Source organism: Heterodontus francisci, chromosome 9, assembly GCF_036365525.1.
Source record: "Heterodontus francisci isolate sHetFra1 chromosome 9, sHetFra1.hap1, whole genome shotgun sequence".
NCBI classification, from domain to species: Eukaryota; Metazoa; Chordata; class Chondrichthyes; order Heterodontiformes; family Heterodontidae; genus Heterodontus; species Heterodontus francisci.
Window position 1 is genome coordinate 109,445,822 of NC_090379.1, and position 7,404 is coordinate 109,453,225.

Below are 7,404 nucleotides of genomic sequence, written 5' to 3' on the forward strand. Positions count from 1 at the left end.
TTTCAGTTTCACTTCTAACTACCATATAGTCTCTAACACTAAAGCCCACACACACAATCATAACATTCCTCCCTATCATACCGAAACATGTCCATGATTTTTGAACATAATCACAACACAAAGTCTTCATATTGTTTAGGTCGTCTCTTCCCGCGCCATGGTCTTTCTGTTGTCTCAGGAGCTCATGTCGCTACATCAGGATTAAGAAATGTTGTCGGCCCCTCTGGAGCCAATGTTTCTCCCTCTGGGTAACAAGCCAAGATGTCTGCCTGCCAACAGCATCACTGGCTTGGACTTCTGAATTGCTGAATGTCAGCTTCACCTCAGCTCCTTACACCTGGTTTATTTGCTGTGTCTTTGTCACCTTTTGATGCATGAAGAATTTCTGTCATACAGTACTCCTTCTGGTGACTGCACAGTCACACTGTTTCCCTGCTTAGCAATACTCCAATGTACGCTTGGGATAATATGGTGTAATCCATCTTACTCGGACTATCCCGTCTCAGCAATATTTCATCACCTGGCATCACATCAAACTGTTAGCTCTCCTTCTGTGTCTGCATAAAACGTTGCAGAACCCTTTTTCTCAGCATCATGATTTCGAACCTCCTGATCAACTCTAATGTCCTTCAGCTCTGGTATTTTGGTGCGTATTTTGGTTCCAAATAACAACTCAGGAGGGTTCTTTCCCATCATATTTTGTGTAGTTGCTCTCTACATGGCCACATATGACAACAACACCTCCATTCAGTCTATACCATCTGCCTGAGCACATCCATTTCTCTAAAGATTGGATTTGTCTTTCCACTTCCCCATTTGCCTGTGCCATTTACGGATTACCCAGTACTGGTGAATGCCTGTGACTTGCATGTAATCTGCAAAGGTCTGTGAAATGAATTGCAGCCCATTGTCTAATACAAAGTAAAAACAAGAAATGCTGGAACCACTCAGCAGGTCTGGCAGCATCTGTGGAAAGAGAAGCAGAGTTAATGTTTCGGGTCAGTGACCCTTCTTCAGATGCTGCCAGACCTGCTGAGTGGTTCCAGCATTTCTTGTTTTTATTTCAGATTTCCCGCATCCGCAGTATTTTGCTTTTAGTCTAATACAAAGTGACTGGTAGAGCATGCCTTGCCAATATTTCAGTCAATGCAAACACCGTTTTCTCTGCCACTGCAGACTACATTACCACATAGTCATCATAACGGCTGTAATAGTCAATCACCACTGGTTTGGACTGTCCTGATAGAAATGGATCTAAGAAGTTAACTGCTATATCCTTCCCTGGTCCAGCTAGTAACAGTGTACTGTGTACTGATTCTGGTGGATTGGGTCTCCTGACAAGTTGACATCCATGACATGTTTTGACAAACTGCTCCACATCTTTCTCCACCCCTCGCAACATACTTTGGTTCATAAGATTTGCATGGTACCAACCTTCATGAGCTAGCATCATCAGTCTAGGCTTAAGCTTTTGTGGCACGATATGTCTGTTATCTCTGAGAATGCACTTCCCAATTGTGCATCATTCATCTAGTATAATGATGTACATCTTGAATGGGCAATTCTCCCAATTTCCAGCTTGGATTCTCTGTCTGATGTCATTCAATTCTGGATCTTTGTCTGACTCTCTTTCAATCTCTGTAGTTGTTATTGCTCTCAGTGTAGCATGAACTGCCAGAAACCGCGCGAATGAATCAGTTTCCTGCCCTAGAGAAGGTCTGTGTGCTTGATCCTCACTCAGTAGTCATGACAGCAAGTTAGCAATGTTTATCTTTCCAGCAATGTGAACTACCTTGTGCTTGTATTGCTGGAGTCTCAAAAGTTATATTTCGATTCTGGTAACTGGTTTGGATCTGGGAGAATAAATAATCTGTCATGGCTTGTGATCCGTCATTAATTCAAACTTGATACCAAACAAGTATGCATGGAATCTTTCACATGCCCACACCAATCCGAGGGCCTCTTTCTCCATCTGAGAATATCTCCTCTCTACATCTGTCAGAGATCTGCTCGCATAAGCAATATTTCTCGAGCCCTCCGCATGCATTTGCACCAGCACTACTCCAAATCCTTCTGAACTAGCATCTGCTATGATATTCATGGTGTTTTTGGATCATAGTATCCCAGCGTTTGATTACTTTTCAAGCTGTCTTTCAAAGCTTTGAATGCTGCTTTCTGTTCTTCATCAAATCTGAACCATTCACTCTTTCTGGTTAACTTCTGCAATGGATCAGTCAGGGCAATGAAGTTTGGGATGTACCTCGCACAATAGCTCACAAGTCCCAGAAAACATCTCACTTCACTGATATTTTGTGGTTAACGTGCTATTGCTATTGCTTAGATTGTTGGTATTTGGCAGGATTATTTACATTGCTCATGAGTTTATGCCCAGTGAACTTTAGCACTGTTAAACCCAGCAAGAACTTGTCTGCATTTACTGTAAGTCCTGACGACTGCAATCTAGCCAATACTAATCTCAGCCTCTTATCATGTTCCTCTCTATTGGCTCCATGAATAATGATGTCATCTGAGATATTGGCTGTTCTTGGGATCCCCTGTATCACCTTATGGATTTCGTGTTGGTATCTCTCTGGTGCCGCATTGATGTCAAATAGCAATCTCTTGTATCAGTAAAGGTACAAGGTGTAGAGGTAAACGGGTATGATCTAATTGCTGTTATGGAAACGTGGCTACAGGGTGACCAAGACTGGGAACTGAATATTCAAAAATATTTGACTTTTAGGAAGGACAGGCACAAAGGAAAATGAGGTGGTTTTACACTGATACTAAGGGATGGGATCAGGACATTACTAAGGGAGGATCTCAGATCGGAAGAACAATGGGTAGATTCTGTCTAGGTGGTGCTAAGAAACAGTAAGGGCCAGTAAACAATGGGGGGAGTTGTTTATAGGTTACCGAACAGTAGTGGTAGTGTGGGGCATGGTATTAATCAGGAGATTAGAGAAGAATCTAGGATGGGTAATACAAATACCATGGGTGACATTAATCTGCACATAGACTGGGTAAAACCTAACGAGCACGAATGCTGTGGAGGACAAGTTTCTGCAGTTTTTTAGGGATGGTTTTCTCGAGCAGTATGTTGAAGAATAGACTATGCAACAGAAGGCCCACGCTGAATGATATCAATTCATTCCCCATGCTGCTGTATACTGTAATTACAGGTGCAGGGACATGGTTAAGGGCAATCAAGGAAACAGCAACTGGGCTGCAGAAGGTTGCAGCCTCATCAGATTGAATGGATATGTTGGTAAGGTTTATCTGAAACATGCCTGTATTAGCACATCACGAGCCTCCCTTATGCATATCCCATGGTGTCTGGCCTTCAATCCCTCAGGATCTTCATCATGTAGCGCCTGGTCAGCAACCCCTCCATATCCTTATCACCGGAGGAAACATCACACTCCAGGATCTCCTCATTATTCAAAGCTTCACCCTTCTGTAGTGCCAGGTTGTGTGGCGTACAGCACATGACCACAATACAGGAGACCCTTGCTGCGGGACATTACAGGGCTCCACCAGTTCTAACCAGGCATCTGAACCGCATCTTCAGAAGTTCTATGCCTGAGCAATGGTCGCTCGAGTTACTCTGTGGTAGCTGTTGTATTTCTCCTCTGTATCTGTTCTTGGTTTCCGTTCAGGTGTAATTGGCCATTTCATCAATGGTTAACCCTTGTCGGCTAATATCCATCCTTGAATTCGAGTGGGAGCACTGAAAAAGTCAGGCACTGGGGACTGCGTTAGTATGTAGGTGTCGTGGCAGCTTTCCAGTAACCTTGCACAGACCTGAATGATCCTTTTGTGGTGATCATAAACCAGTTACACATTGAATTAGTGGAAGCCCTTCCTGTTGATGAAGGCTACTGCCTGGACTGTGGGAGCCCTGATGACCACATGTGTGCAGTTGATGACATTCTGCAGCTGGGGAATCCACCGACGGCCCGAACCCTACAATCCTGTCAGTCTGACTGTCTGGATTGGTGTGAAGTGCACGTATTGGGTGGCCCTCTTGAAGATGTCATTGGTGACCATCTTGATGCAGCAATGAGCAGCAGATTGAGAGATTCCATAGATATCTCCAGAAGATGCCAGGAGTGATCCAGAGGCATTGAAATTCAGTGGCACTGAGACCATCTGTGCGACGGGCATTGGGTGCCCATCACTTCCCACGGGACTCAGCTTATCCTCATTCATGTTGCATAGCTCAGTGGCCGTCTCCCTGGAGAAACACAGTTTTGGACGACACTGCTGCTCCAAAATTTACAGATATCTGAGCCACTGACAATAGACTCTCTCTGGTGGGTAGCCTTTTCTGCACACAAGGGGCTGAATTTAGTGACCCCGTCACTAGTCCCAGTGGTGAACCCGCAAGCGGGTCCCATTGCTGCTTGCGATGTCTGTGGCCGGCTGACAGCGATACCGGGCAGCCACTTAACATGCCGGTGGTACAGGGCCCGTCCAACCATGGAATGGCATCAGGCTGCGAGGCAGTGTTTGCGGCATCAGATCACTCCAGCGCAGGTATTGCCCCCATATTTAAAGTTCTGCCAGGCCTGCTGTATTGCTGCCTTTCAGTGAATAACTGATTATGTGTTGCTGCTGGACCTGGTAAAGAGGTGTTGGAACTCCTGGACCCATCACCCACCCCACCCATGGAGAAAGACATAGTACCATTTGCACTCAACGGGGGCGACCCAGCACCATGACTGAGGCAGGGCACTGGGTAGCCTCACAGCTTAGTGATGCCTCCCTGGAGATTCACCTCTAGAATGGAAGGGAAAGGCAGGAGCTCCTCTTCCCCAGGAATGGTAAGATGAGGTCCTCCCTTCTGACCAAGCAAGCCTGGATGGAGATTGCACAGAAGCTAAACAGTGGTGAGGTCACCCCACGCAACTGGGTCCAGTGTCAGAAGAAGGCCAATGACCTCCTTCATCTGCCAAAGTGGGTCCTCCATAAACCTCTCCTTTTTGGAGTTTGCATGTGACTACACGGGACGGAATGTAACATGGGGAGGGAGTGACCACAAATGCTCTGGCAAGGGGCTGGGTCATGACCACATGCTGGCAGATGCATGGCTGCTTCTCAGTGACAGGCCACCTTCGTGCACCGCTCAGCTCCATTACATCCCCTAAGAGTGGATGAGGGGAGCAACCAAGTCGAAAACAACATCAGGGGACGAGGGACTGTCACTAGCCTGACTGTTCTCTTGCTCGTGCTGCGAAGTCTTACTATCTCCCTCTTTTGACTTACAGGACAACAGGTCCATGATGCCAGGGAGACCTCACAGACTGGTGGAGGAATATCTGATATCCAGCCTCTTTCCACAGCTGAAGAGGAGGCACTGGAGCTAGCGGGGACTCAGGCCGGTCACCCTATAGTGGATGGTGAGAGTGAAGTCTCTGCACAAGGGAGTGAGGATTGTCTTCATTCAATATCCACCACACATCTGGAGATCGACATCATGCATGGTTGGCATGACAAGGTCCGCACAGCCTAACCCACAGTTGTTTGTTCTCTCATACAGGTCGTTGTCTGCAGGAGGCTCCAGTGGAAGGGATGGGGAGTGGGGCAGCATCAACCTCTGAGGCGGAGCAGCAGTCAGAGGATGCACCATCACATGACTCTCCCAGCACAGCACAGATACTTTAACCTCGATACATATACGTTCAGTACCAGAATTAGGGTCACAAGCTGGTGAGAGCATCACACACACAGCCGAGCAGCTGATGGGGATGTGAGAGTCGAGGCATCTGACAGTCGGAGGACTGTGGATGGCCAGACCCATGCTGAGCCCAAAGCTGAGACGAGCCTCTGGTGTTGACAGCACAGGGCATGCTGGACTTCCATAGAGGGGTAAGGCAGCTTCTGGCTGAGATGCCAGAGGTAATGCGTGGCCATGAGCGGACAATGAAAGAGTTCATCCACTCCATGCTGCGATATCTCAGGCGTGTGAGCACATGGTTTCCTCCATCGAGAGAATTGGTGACCCTCATTGAGAGCCAGATCCCACAAATGCTCGCAGACCTGCAGAGCATCACCTTGGCCATGAGGACAGTGCAGCAGCAACAAGGTGGGGGAAGGGGAATGCACCTGCAATCTTCTCCTACTCCTCGTCCTCCTCTGGTTAGCAGGGCAGCTGAAATCATCCTTGAAAGGCAGGAGGTGAGTCTGACCTCCACAGATGGTGGCTCCCCTCAGGGCACTTCGTGTTTGGACAGTGGCTCCTGAGCACCTCCTGCAGTGACTTCATCTCCAGCAGCCGTGACGCTTGAAGAGAATGCAGGAAACCCTCAGGCAGCCGAGGACCTCCAAGCGTCAGGGAGCCAGAGGACAGCCACTGAAATCATCCCAGGCCAAGGGACAGCCTGATCAGCAGCTTTCCTCCAGTCCAGCTGCTATCGCAGAGAATACACCTTGTAGAAGCATCGGGGAATGTACTCAGGATAGGGGTGGCACAGTGGCAAGCACTGCAGCCTTACAGATCCAGCAATCCAGGTTCGGTTCTGGTTACTGCCTGTGCAGAGTTTGCAAGTTCTCTGTGTGACCATGTGGGTTTCTACCAGGTTCCCTGGTTTCCTCCCACAGCCAAAAACTTGCAGGTTGATAGGCAAATTGGCCATTGTAAATTGCTCCTAGTGTAGGTAGGAGATTGAGGGGAGGTAGGGAATATAGGATTAATGTAGGGTTAATGTAAATGGGTGGTTGATGGTCAGCACAGACTCGGTGGGCCGAAGGGCCTATTTCAGTGCTGTATCGCTCTATGACTAAAAGCACATAGACACCATTGGGGTTTCAAAGGCATTTTCCATTTGTATTGTTTCATAACGTTTTGTCATTGTTATAGTTCACAGTCATTGTTGTAAAAGGCTTATTATTTCATGACTTACTTGTGAAATGCTGCCTTCACCCTTTCTGGTTCAATGGACTGCCAGTGTCAGGACAGGCCACATTTGGTCAGCATCTCAGATGTGTCAGAGTGAGAGGTGAAACTGAGCATTAAGCACGGAATCCAGATAGAAAGGAGGTGAGAGATGGAATACAGTGAGGTGAGTGTTTATTGAGTTCACTTTGAGAGGACATCATGCTGGCAGGATGCGGGTATGTATTAGATTATCTCTTGCCTCCCTTTCCTGTCTCTCGGTGTGCCTGGCCTCTGGTGAAAAGGGTTAAATATCGTGTGCTGCCTGCTCATTAGCCTCCTTCACATCCTCCTTATTGGCTGAAGACTGGCGATCAAACATGTCGTCTTCATGCAAGGACTCCCCCTCTGCAGTGCTAGATTGTGCAGAGCACAGCAGGTCACCATGATACTCAGGACCCTCACTGGGGCATACTGCAGGGCTCCACCACAGCGATCGAGGCTCTGGAATGACATCTTCAGCAGCC